At 33.6% G+C, this 12808-nt stretch overlaps 1 protein-coding gene across 4 annotated transcripts in view; it reads left to right on the forward strand.

Annotated features, from left to right (window-relative positions):
• Positions 1-1367: 1367 nt before the first annotated feature.
• The window catches only part of LOC122318675 (protein CHROMATIN REMODELING 20), an 83203-nt gene continuing 71762 nt past the window's right edge, over positions 1368-12808 (forward strand). For 2 of the 4 annotated variants that reach the window (XM_043136237.1, XM_043136238.1), the window contains exon 1: positions 1368-1764. The gene's annotated coding sequence lies outside the window, so the exon portion shown is untranslated. The remainder of the gene's footprint in view (positions 1765-12808) is intronic. The other 2 variants (XM_043136236.1, XM_043136240.1) reach the window with 2 other exon arrangements.

Below are 12808 nucleotides of genomic sequence, written 5' to 3' on the forward strand. Positions count from 1 at the left end.
CCAGAAAATTATTGTTTCTTCAATTATTTGACATGACAGATTAAAAATGTCAAAAGCATTATCTTTTCAAATGATAAAAACAAGTAACTCTGTCCATTATTGAGATTATTATCTACTTTTCTTATAGATTATTTTTCAAAAGTCAAGATAAAAGTTATTAGAGTTACTATTCAATGTCACTATCCAAAAGTGACAAAGATCAAGATAAAAAACTTTGTCTATACAAGTGTCGTTCAAGATTATAAAAGGGGATAAAAGACTTTATCTATATTTGAACTTATTATTGGTTGCCAGATGAAGAGAAGATGTCGGGCACATATGATTGATGATTAGTATATTAGTGTCTAAAAATAGATAGCTTGTGAGCAATGAAGGGTATTAAAAAACCTTTCATCTTAAGCCAATCTTTCTCATCTCTCGTCAATCTCTCCTATCCATATTTCCAAAGTATTATCTCTCTTGTAAACTTTCTTTCATGCATTCTACTTTCAAACCTTATGAGAATTAATCTTTTTACACTAGACTTATTTTTAGTGTCTAATTATATGTTATTATATTTTAATAAATTAGTGTTATATCTTATTAATTTATTACACTAGATTTATTTTAATAATAGTGTCTAACTTATTTATATAATTGGTTATGTATGGTTGTAATATTCTGATGTTTAAATATATTAAACTATTATTAGTTTAGTTTATTATGGTATAAGTATATTATTTTATAATAATTAACTCAAACTAGCATATTTTTGAATTTAATTATATAAGTTCTTATTATAATATTTCATAATTATATAACTATACTATTATATATGATAAATATATAGATAAATATATATTTTTATAACACATAAATAATATTTGAGGATCCGACTTAAGGCCGGTTTATACAGTGAGATGGGGTAAAAGTGAAATAAAATATTATTATTATTTTAAAATTTTAAAAAATTGAATTAAAATTTAAAAAATTGAATTATTTATTATATTTTACGTAAAATTTTTAAAAAAATTATAATAATAAAATAAGATAAGATAAGTTGAGATAAGGTGAAACCACCTCCCAATTAAAATTTAGCGTTGTTTAGATTAGGAGGTGGTTTCACATTATCTCAACTTATCTTATCTTATTTTATCATTATAATTTTTTTAAAATTTTACGTAAAATATAATAAATAATTTAATTTTTTAAATTTTAATTTAATTTTTTTAAATTTTAAAATAATAATAATATTTTATTTTACTTTTACCCAATCTCACTGTATAAACCGGCCTTAAGTCGGATCATAAATTCGCAATTGAACACTGAGAGTTTGTTTAGCGATACCTCCAACTTTAACGCTGGCTGGGCCGCTGGCCGACAAATTAAAAAGAATCTAATTCAGGCTCGTTTGGTCAGGAGCCGGAGTGGGTTGAGAGCGGACCAGGATTCTAAATCCGACGCCGAGTCGATTTTTGGAATTCACACTCAAACTGATGAAAATATATATGTGAAAACATTTGTTACCAAACAAACCCTTAAACATCATCGATTTTGAGAGAGAGAGCGAGAGCCGAGAAGGAGAAAGGTAAAACAGGCAGCACCTGAACCCGTGTTCCGACCGACACCCTAAGCCCAAAAATTAACAAAATCTAAACGCTCCCTTGTATCCCCATTGCTTACTCCAATTCATTTCCTCTCTCACTTTTGCATCCTTATTCCTTCACTGAAATTTCCCTCCCTGGATTGGAGCCGAGCCGATTGTGCCCTTTCACTTTCACTCAGGTGAGTCCTCTACTCCAACTCTCTCTCACTGGGTATTCAACGCCTTCCATTTTGATTGGTTCTTAATTTCCGTACCGAATAGTCTCTCCGAGTCAAAAGTCCTCCGCTTGTTGGATTCTCGTGCTTGATTTTATTTGTAAATTTGGGTTCTCAAAGATCTTCGTGTTAAAGACGCTGTTTATCGCAGTTCTGAGACAAAGTTAATAATGTTTTGGTTGCCAAGACATTTTTCTTTACCTGTGAAAGCATTATTTAATGTGTTGCTTCAGTGCTGTGGGTAACATTTTTTTTTTCCCTGAAAGCTAAGAAAAGATATAGAGATGCAAATAGATGGTGCCCCCTTTTCTTCTAAGCTGAATGCCCCCTTTCTTCAAGCGCGAAGAGGTGGTGGTTTACTAGATAGACTCCGTTTATATATGGTTTAACCTAAAATTCATGTACTTGGGTATGTGCAATGCTTGGTTATAAGTGCATTTGCGTTTAATTTTGGTTTCTTCATTCAATTTTGTTTCAATTAAGATAAGTGTTTGGAAGTTAGTTTTAATTTATGCTTTCAAATGGTGATATTGTCTTCTTGGTGTGTTGATAATGGTGGCATTAAAATTTGTTTTTTGGACAATTCAAATAAATGCTTTTTTAATTATTACACGATTGATGGGTCTGTTGAAAAGGTTTCAATTTTCTGCATCTTTTAATCATGGCGTAATTGAGGTCGTGGTGCTTTTTTTTGTGTGCTTAAAACATGAAAGTACTTATTTTCCATTGGTAGTATTCACAAAGGCTTCTTTCATGGGAACTCAAAATTGGGGCAACATAAAATTGATGTTCTCCCAATTTTGAATTCCCACAACTTTTTAGAACTTTGTATAAGTTATGCAAATTCCTCTTCCAGTAGGCATTGCCAGTTGAATTGAAAAGTTATAGAGGGACTTCTTATGGGGAGAGGTTGGGGAGGAGTAAAAATCTCACCTAGTGAACTTGTCCAAGGTGTCTGTCAGGAGGAGGTTGGGGATTTTGAAATCGATCCATTTTAAATGGGTTTTATTGGGGAAGTGGTTATGATAATATGCTGATGAGAGAAAAAGCCTTTGGAGAATGGTGGTAGACTTGAAACATGGTATCAGCTAGGAGGATTGGTGCTCTAGTGAGGTTAATAGGGCTTATGGGGTTAGTCCACCAAAAAATTGTCAAGGTTGGGGAGTTTGTCCAAATACCAGATACAAGGTGGGAAATGGCTCCAAGATCTAGTTCTTGCAGGATGCTTAGTGTTTAGATCAACCTTTTAAGGGGATCTTTCTATTTTTGCTCAATATTGCACAGTTTTAGGATGCTTCGATGGTATATAATTTGCAGATCTCAATGGGCCATAGTCAGTGGGAAGTGGAATTTATTAGAGCTGCACAAGATTGGGAGATGGATCTCTTTTCGCCAATCAACAGTTAGTTGTATTCTATTTGATGGAGACAAGGAAGAGAAGACATGATGTGGTGTACCCCATCAAAAAGGGTATTTGGAGTCATGATCAATGGAAGTATATATGGAGTGGCTCTCAGGAGGAGGTTGGGGATTTTGAAATCGATCCATTTTAAATGGGTTTTATTGGGGAAGTGGTTATGATAATATGCTGATGAGAGAAAAAGCCTTTGGAGAATGGTGGTAGACTTGAAACATGGTATCAACTAGGAGGATTGGTGCTCTGGTGAGGTTAATAGGGCTTATGGGGTTAGTCCACCAAAAAATTGTCAAGGTTGGGGAGTTTGTCCAAATACCAGATACAAGGTGGGAAATGGCTCCAAGATCTAGTTCTTGCAGGATGCTTAGTGTTTAGATCAACCTTTTAAGGGGATCTTTCTATTCTTGCTCAATATTGCACAGTTTTAGGATGCTTCGATGGTATATAATTTGCAGATCTCAATGGGCCATAGTCAGTGGGAAGTGGAATTTATTAGAGCTGCACAAGATTGGGAGATGGATCTCTTTTCGCCAATCAACAGTTAGTTGTATTCTATTTGATGGAGACAAGGAAGAGAAGACATGATGTGGTGTACCCCATCAAAAAGGGTATTTGGAGTCATGATCAATGGAAGTATATATGGAGTGGCTCTCAGGAGGAGGTTGGGGATTTTGAAATCGATCCATTTTAAATGGGTTTTATTGGGGAAGTGGTTATGATAATATGCTGATGAGAGAAAAAGCCTTTGGAGAATGGTGGTAGACTTGAAACATGGTATCAACTAGGAGGATTGGTGCTCTGGTGAGGTTAATAGGGCTTATGGGGTTAGTCCACCAAAAAATTGTCAAGGTTGGGGAGTTTGTCCAAATACCAGATACAAGGTGGGAAATGGCTCCAAGATCTAGTTCTTGCAGGATGCTTAGTGTTTAGATCAACCTTTTAAGGGGATCTTTCTATTCTTGCTCAATATTGCACAGTTTTAGGATGCTTCGATGGTATATAATTTGCAGATCTCAATGGGCCATAGTCAGTGGGAAGTGGAATTTATTAGAGCTGCACAAGATTGGGAGATGGATCTCTTTTCGCCAATCAACAGTTAGTTGTATTCTATTTGATGGAGACAAGGAAGAGAAGACATGATGTGGTGTACCCCATCAAAAAGGGTATTTGGAGTCATGATCAATGGAAGTATATATGGAGTGGCTCTGTTGAGAATGGCTTTCTTGCTTGGGTGGCAGCATCAAGGAAAATACATACACTGGATAATTTATTAAAGTGTGGGGTTGTAGTGATAAATTGATGTTGTATGTGTGATAAGAATGAGGTTTGTTGTTATATATATAAAAAAAAAGTGTAATAAGAACGAGGTGGTAATGGATTGCTTGTTAGTACATTTTAATGTATATCTTATGGAAAGCTGTTTTTAGCCTTTTTGACTTGGACTGGGTTATATTTTGATGGGTGATTGATTTTTTAAGTGTTGGAAAGGTCAGTTCGGTCACCTACTTGGTGAAAATTTATGTTAAATGTTCCCAATTTGCCTATTGTGTTGCATTTGGAAGCAGTGGAATGATCAAAATGTCAAGGATTGTGAGAGGAGTGTGAAGGAACTTAAGGAAGATCCATTTATCATTGTATAGCTGCATCTTATGTTTTCCCTGATGAATTTTATGACTGATTTACTCTTGCTAGCTAGATGTATCTACTGTATACACCAGTTTACTTGGATAGCACCTTTTTGCTCATTAATAAAATCATCTTAACTATCAAAAAAGGTACATGCACACAAACACGTGTGCATACATAAATACGTGCAAGTACATATACAATATTTATATTACTGAGCTAAAAGGTGCTATTCAAATATCAATACTGATGCTTTCTAAATACATACCAATACGTATAGTTTTGATTCACTAAAATATGTACCAATACTAAGCAGATCCATCAGTTTAGTATGTGCGTACCGATACATATACTTTTGATTGCCTTAAAGTATGTGTATTGTTATGTATTTAAACAGACCCATTAGTCGTTTTATGCCAATTCATCTCCTATCAGTTCTTAAAATGCCTAAAGCTGTGATAAAGAGGTTACATTCGTTGTTTGCCTCTTTTTTCTGGGGTGATTAGGGTGGTATGGGTAAGCGGAAGTGGAGGTCCTGGAAGAAATTGTGTGTGCTAGTGGAGGAGGGTGGGGTAGGTGTGCGTGATATTGGTGAAGTGTAGAGATCTCTTTCTTTGAAATTTGGTTGGCAGCTGCTAGGGCTGAGCATCGACTGGATCGGAGTCAGAATGGCCAACCTCTGACTCCTCTCAGGCCTGGATCGGAGTCAGAATGGCTAACCTCCGACTCCGACATTGACTAAGTCAGAGGCCAAATCTGGCCTCTGACTCCGACTCCGATCCACACATACTCTGCTCCAACTCCGACTTCGACTTCTCGGAGCGGAGTTGGAGTGGAGTCGGATTATGTACTTTTTTTTTTTGTCTTTTTTAACTTCATATTTAACCCACTTTTTTTAAAAAGAAACTTTGTGTGGGCTTTCAAATTTCAATTTTTACAAAAATTATAATCTAAACTAAATAATTTACTTTTGATTATAACAAAAAATACAACTAACTAAAAACAAGTGACAAGTAACATACTAACATGCTCATGCTGTTAAAAATAAAAAATAAAAAATAAACATCCAACTAATCACTAGATTCACTACAATAAACATCCACACTCATCATAATATATTAATAATATTTACTTACCACTACTACAACAAACATTTTCTAAGTTCCCAACAACAAAAGAAATTCAACATTTTCTAAGTGCTAAGTGCCAACCAAGGCTGGAAATTCCTCAACAAGTTCAACAAAATTACAAACTTACAAATGCACCAAAATAAGTTAAATTACAAACTGAATGCTCAACAAATGTTCCCAACAACAATAAAGTAAATGTAACAAACTTCCAAACAGCCCTACCTCCAAGTTTGTGCTTGAAAAAAAAATGAAAAGATTAGTAAGGAAAACATACAGTAGCATATGATATAATTGTCAATGTAGGAGAAAACATTGTTATTGTGATTAAATAATGCCTTCTCATTCAGCCATTGATTTCTTAGGATAATGGCGAAAGAAGGTTCTTTTTTACGTTGATGGTCTAATTTTAAACAGAGAGATAGACATATTATATCAATCCTATAATATTTAATATTTTTGTCATAAATTTCATTAATATTATAGACTTTGAAAAGTATTTAATGCTACCTCCATTTCGTTGCTTTTAGTTCATCCAATTAGAATTTTAATTGATTGATGGTAGCAGCTATAAATCTCTATCTTTGTAGTGTCAAAGGTGGACAATCTATACAGCAATATATTTTTAATGCTCCCCTAAAGCAACATGACCTGTCAACGCCTTCTAAAAAAAAAAAAAAAAAAAAAAAAGGGAATGGAGACAAAAGTAAAAAGCAAGGTCCTCTCTTCTGCAAACCTGTTATTGCTTGTCAGGCTTTGTATGTGACTGGCAGACCAGATTTATCCATCATCTATGAAAATGATACATTAAAAGCCAAAACCCACATGATCATTAATAAAAATAATAACACTAATAATATAAATTAAAGATAGATTCATATATAAAATAAATTAAAAGATTGTTGGATAGTAACTCAAACCTCAATCTGTCAAATTGTCAATCATCTTCATGAAGTATGCTGGCCATAGAATTGGTTAATTCTACATTAAGACATTAAAGTATAGGAGGTTAGTATCATAAAATGTCAAAATCAACATATATAACAACTTAAAAAAATCTCTAAATACATTACCTAAGTCTAACTTATAGCTCTGCACATCATCAATGCCTTCCGAATAATTCTGACTCAAGCATATAGGAGTGAACTTCAACTAGTTTTGCGAGCACACAAGAGCCTCTACAATTCTAGGAGCCAAATAACTCTTAAATGAATCTAGGACATGGCCTCTTGTGCTAAATGCCGACTCAGATGCAACAGTGGCGATCGGAATAGCCAAGATATCTCTTGCCATTAGAGTAAGAACTGGATATTTGGTGGAGTTGACTTTCCACCACATTAAAATTTTGAAACTCCCCGTAGGAATCTCAACATCCTCTTAACAAATACCGCTTTAGCTCAAACTTACAATCTATCAAGGAAGCTGTTTCCCGCTCTTGATGCCACTCTCTCAAAACGTCCAAGGGATCATATGCTGTGACGGTACTATTACGACTCCCCATTGATGCACTGCCTTCACCACTCCTAGTTTTCTTAGACCTAGTTACGCACCCACGACCAAACTCTACATATTGTTCATATAAATATTCCATATCCCTCTTGAGGAGTGCAACAAATTCCTCACCCCTCTTACGCCCAATGTTTTCTTGAACCAATATGCTTGAGTAACCAATTTGAACCGTGGATAAAAAATGGTAGCAATAAACAACAACCGATTTATTTTTTCAAGATCACCCCAATATTTATTATACTTTGCCTTTTTTTTTTTGATAGGTTATTATACTTTGCCTTTATTCTGAAAGCCATTGAACTCAAGCGTTGATTACTATCGTCACAAAAAGCATTCAAATATTTATGAATGCCAATAAGCTCTTGGACATACATATTTGATGTGACATATTGCGTACCAGAAATACGCAAAGTGATACTATAAAATATTTGAAGAAACTCATTTGAGTTTCTTATGGTCTCCCAATCATCAGGCCTCGGAGCTCTTAGACCCTTCTTCCCATGCCCATCCTCAGGCAAATAAACTCGTGAGTAGGGATCCTCATCAAGCAAAAGTTGGAAGGCTTTTTGATACTTCTCAGCCATGTCCAACATAAGAAAAGTCAAGTTCCATCTAGTAGGCATGTCAAGACCCAAAAAGCTAGAACATTGAATTTTTGATTTATCAACACGACTTGAAAGTGGCAAGTCTTTGGGGAGAAGACTTCACATACATAATCAAATTCCAGACACTTATAATTGAGTCATCAACATCTTTCAAATCTTCACTCAAAACAAGGTTTAAGATGTGTGCCGTACACCTCGTGAATAAACTCGTGAGCTGCAACACAATCCTCACTTCCTATTTCCCTTTTTCTCAACCAATCAAGAGCGGAGTCGTTAGATGTAGCATTATCCACTGTAATTGTGAGGATTTTGTCAATGCCCCAATCATTACCCCCTTGTGGTCGCTAATCCGAACAATTGAAATGATTTGCTTATGCAACTTCCAACTACTATCAATGAAGTGAGTGGTCACACATGTAATTAATATTTTGGATAGAAGTCCAAGTGTCGGTGGTTAGGCACACTCTTTGTTTGGTGGTCAAAAACATTTTCTTCAAGCTATCATTCTCTCTCAAGAATAGCCTCATACAGTCACGCATTATTATAAATCGAGAAGGAATAGGAAACCTAGGATAAAGGGATTTAGCAAATTCCCGAAACCCTTCTCCCTCAACAACCCTAAAGGCTAACTCATGCACTATCACCATCCTAGCAAGGGCAGCCTGGATTTTTTTTCTCATTGTACTTGGTCATCCCTAAGGTCTTCTGCCATTCCCATTCCTTCACTCCTTGCTTCTAGGACCAAGAATGTTTGACTTTTGTCCAATTTACTCTTACAGATTTTGGGACAAAGTTGGATGTGTGTTTTTATAGCCGAAGTGCCTTGTCTTTTGGGATGGCATTTTCATTGCGTCTGACAATGGTTATAGGTAGCTATAGCCTCTTCGGGATCACAATCGGGCACTCTTGTGAAGTAGGCCCATACCTCATACCTATTCTTAGGAATTCTACTACCTGGTGGAGGGTGAGGGTTAGAACGGAAGGCACTAGGAGTGCCTATCGAAGAGTCTATTGGTCTGCTAGACTCTGGGATTGGAAGCATCAATAGGCGATTCTGGTGCTGGGATGTAGGACAAGATGTAGTTGTGGATGTAGGAGTGCTTGTGCTTTCTATATCCATGATTTAAGAACTAGAACTGTAGAACACAACAAACAAGTTAGGTTAAGACAGCCCCAAAATGAGTATTCAACACAGCCCCAACAGCCCCAAAAACATTAAAATTTCTTTAATCCAACAGCAACTTATAATAACCTGAAACTTTAACCATAATCCATTTGAAGATCAATCCATATGAAGATCAATTCCAAGAAAGGAAGGGTTTAAAGTACTATTCCTATCTGTTTTGAACTGAATTCATCAACATTCATTTCCATAGTATGAAAAAGAAAGCAGTAATGGGAAAGCCAAGAAGTGACTATTAGTGAGATAAAAGAGTTTTATATGAAAATTGGTGTCTTCCATATCACCCACTTCTAGTCTTTACAAATTACACCTTTGCCAAATAATTCTCACTCCTAAAGAGTAGTAAAGACTCAACCATAGAGTTACTTAAAAAAAATAAATCTGTAAATCATTAATTTTAGAGACTGTGAGCATTAATTTTAGAGCTTCATAAATCAGTAATGCATGGATTTACTGTAAGTATTAAATGGTCATGTAATTTTCCTATGGTCATGTACATGCGGAGCATTTTTGGGCTTCATGTTTGCTTAAAGCAAAAACATATCAATTTAAAAAGTTGGATAAAAAAAATTAATACATAGTTGTGATCTTATGGGTCCAAAGTTCTGTTGCAAAATATATATGCTGTGGTGGAAGCTGAACAAACCGTACTACTTGCACGGGCTAAAAGCTGGATGACCACATGATTGTGCTTAATGAACTTAATTTGATTGGAATACTTTAAAGACAATGCTGCACCCACTTGAGGATGTGAGAGGAAAGTGGATGCAGGATGCAAACTATTATATATGTATCTGGTGGACAGAGCCATGGGCCCATGATGCCCTACATGTTTCCTAAGCATTATGCTTCTCCAGCTGCGTATGCACATCAAGATTCAAGAATATTTAATTCGAGGTGGAACTGATATTTGTTGGCAATCATCAACAATTACAAGAAGTGGCATGCACAGAAAATATCCATGCAAAATTATAACCTTTGACCACGAAGGGAGAAGAGAGAGATGATGAGATAGGGCTTACCACTTACCAGAAGAGAGAGAGAAGCTGGGAGGGGAAGCGATAGTGTGAGAGTGAGAGGGTGGAAAGCCATGGCACGGATGGGTCTCACTTAGGGTTTTTTTTAGGAAATCAGAAATGGGAATTGGGATTATGGGATATCATTCGGGAACTGGGGGGGGGGGGGAATAGGATTATGGGATTCGGGAAATGGGATCAGTAAACGGCGCTGTTCTCCTTTACATTTTTAGTATAATAATTATAATTATCATTCCATGATTCTATTTATGATTTTTATAATTATAATTTTTTCCATCACTCAATAGTTAATTTAATTGTTAGTATTGATTAATGAAAATTATTAATCTTGTAGTTGTATTATAGTATTGATTATTGACAATTACATATTATTATGATATAGTATTACATGTTATAGTCTATAGACTTATACTATAGTGATTAATTACATATTATAGTCTATAGGCTTGTACTATGGTTTTTATAAACGATAGCATCTTCTTTTGTAATAATTATTAACAATTATTATATAACTAGTTTCAAATTACAATTTACAATGTTATTGTACGATAGTATTACATGTTATTAACTCAATATAATAATTATGCTAGTTAGGGCTGCAAACGAACCGAATCGAGTCGAATTCGAGCAGGGAGTCAAGAGCTTGTTTAGCATATATATTCGCTCGAACTCGACTCGAGCTCGAAAAATATTGAAAATTTCTGATCGAGCTCGGCTCGTATAAAATAAATGATAATCGAACTCGACTCGAACTTGAGTACAAAAAATATACGAGTTTATACGAGCTCGAGTAGCTCGACTCGAGCTCGGTTAAAATCTGATCCACAATTTTATTTTATTTTTGGTTGGCTAAAGCACAAATGAGATTTTTTTTTTTTTTTATAAATAAATGAGATTATTTCTTTTAATCAATTTTAACTAGATATCAATGTAACATTGATTCATTGTCACTTTCCAATACATATGGCATCAAGAATGCCTAATACATTAAAGTCATTTAAAAAATTACATAATTAAACTATTAATTTAATATTAAATATTCGATTATCATTGATATAATATTAAATATGGCCAAATAATCAAATATGATTAGTTAAGAAAGTGTCGCAATCAATTAGAGTTGTTTATTTTTATAAAATTTTTATATTTGACTCAATAATTCTTTTATGAACTAGATAAATTATTATTGTAAAATAATAAAACATGTTACTTATACATAAACTTAAAATAACAACATATATTATTTTTTATATATATTACTTATACAAAGTATAAAAAATAATATACATAGCATATAAAATATATATAATAAAAGAATACATGTAAGTATATATGTAAATATATATATATTAATATTACGAGTATTGTGACGAGTTCAAAACGAGTCGAATCGAGTTTATACGAATATTGTTCAAGAGCCTAAACCGAATCGAGTCGAGATTATACGAGTTTTGCTCGTTTAATATTCGAACCAATATTAATGTTCACGAACAATTCATTTATTAAATGAACCGAGTCCGAGTCGAGTTTATACGAGTTGATCTCGAATTGTTCACGAGCGGCTCTGTTCATTTGCAGCCCTAATGCTAGTATATTATTGAGTTTAACTAACTACATAAGAATCTAAGATATAGTTATATAAAATCTATATAATCAATACTTTAGTTTTTATAGATTAGTATTACATGTTATTATAAATTTATTATTTATATATTAGTGTTTATCCATTAGTGTTACATGTTATTATACATTAGTATTTCAATGTTACATGTTATTATGCATTTTAGTAGTTATACATTAGTAATTTAGTGTTACATGGTAGTAATATTGAAATAGCATGATGTTTACATACACTAAACAATTATTAATCAATTTAGTCTATATATTATAGTATAAATATATTATTTTATAATTATATTATTTTATAAATATATTATTTTATAATTATATTATTTTATAAATATATTATTTTATAATAATTAACCCATGGGGCCATGTTACTATATTATTGAGTTTAATTAACTATATAAGAATCTACGATATAGTTATATAAAATCTGTATAATCAATACTTTAGTTATTATACATTAGTATTACATGTTATTATAAATTTATTATTTATGTATTAGTGTTTATTTATTAATGTTACATGTTATTATACATTAGAATTACAATGTTACATGTTATTATGCATTTTAGTGTTTGTACATTAGTAATTTAGTATTACATGGTAGTAATATTGAAATAGCATGATGTTTAATACACTAAACTATTATTAATCAATTTAGTATTTATACATTATTATTAGATGTTATTATATTTATATTTATATGATTAATATATAGAAAAACACATTTTTTTATAAAATATGTACAATATCGGAGAGGAGTTGGAGGCAGAGTCGAAGACGGAGTATCGGAGTCGGGGCGGAGTATCGGAGTCAGAGTCGAGCCGAGCGGAGCGGAGTTGGATTAACTCAACCTCCGCCTCTGACTCCGACTTCGA

Source organism: Carya illinoinensis, chromosome 8, assembly GCF_018687715.1.
Source record: "Carya illinoinensis cultivar Pawnee chromosome 8, C.illinoinensisPawnee_v1, whole genome shotgun sequence".
In the NCBI taxonomy this organism is placed as follows: domain Eukaryota; kingdom Viridiplantae; phylum Streptophyta; class Magnoliopsida; order Fagales; family Juglandaceae; genus Carya; species Carya illinoinensis.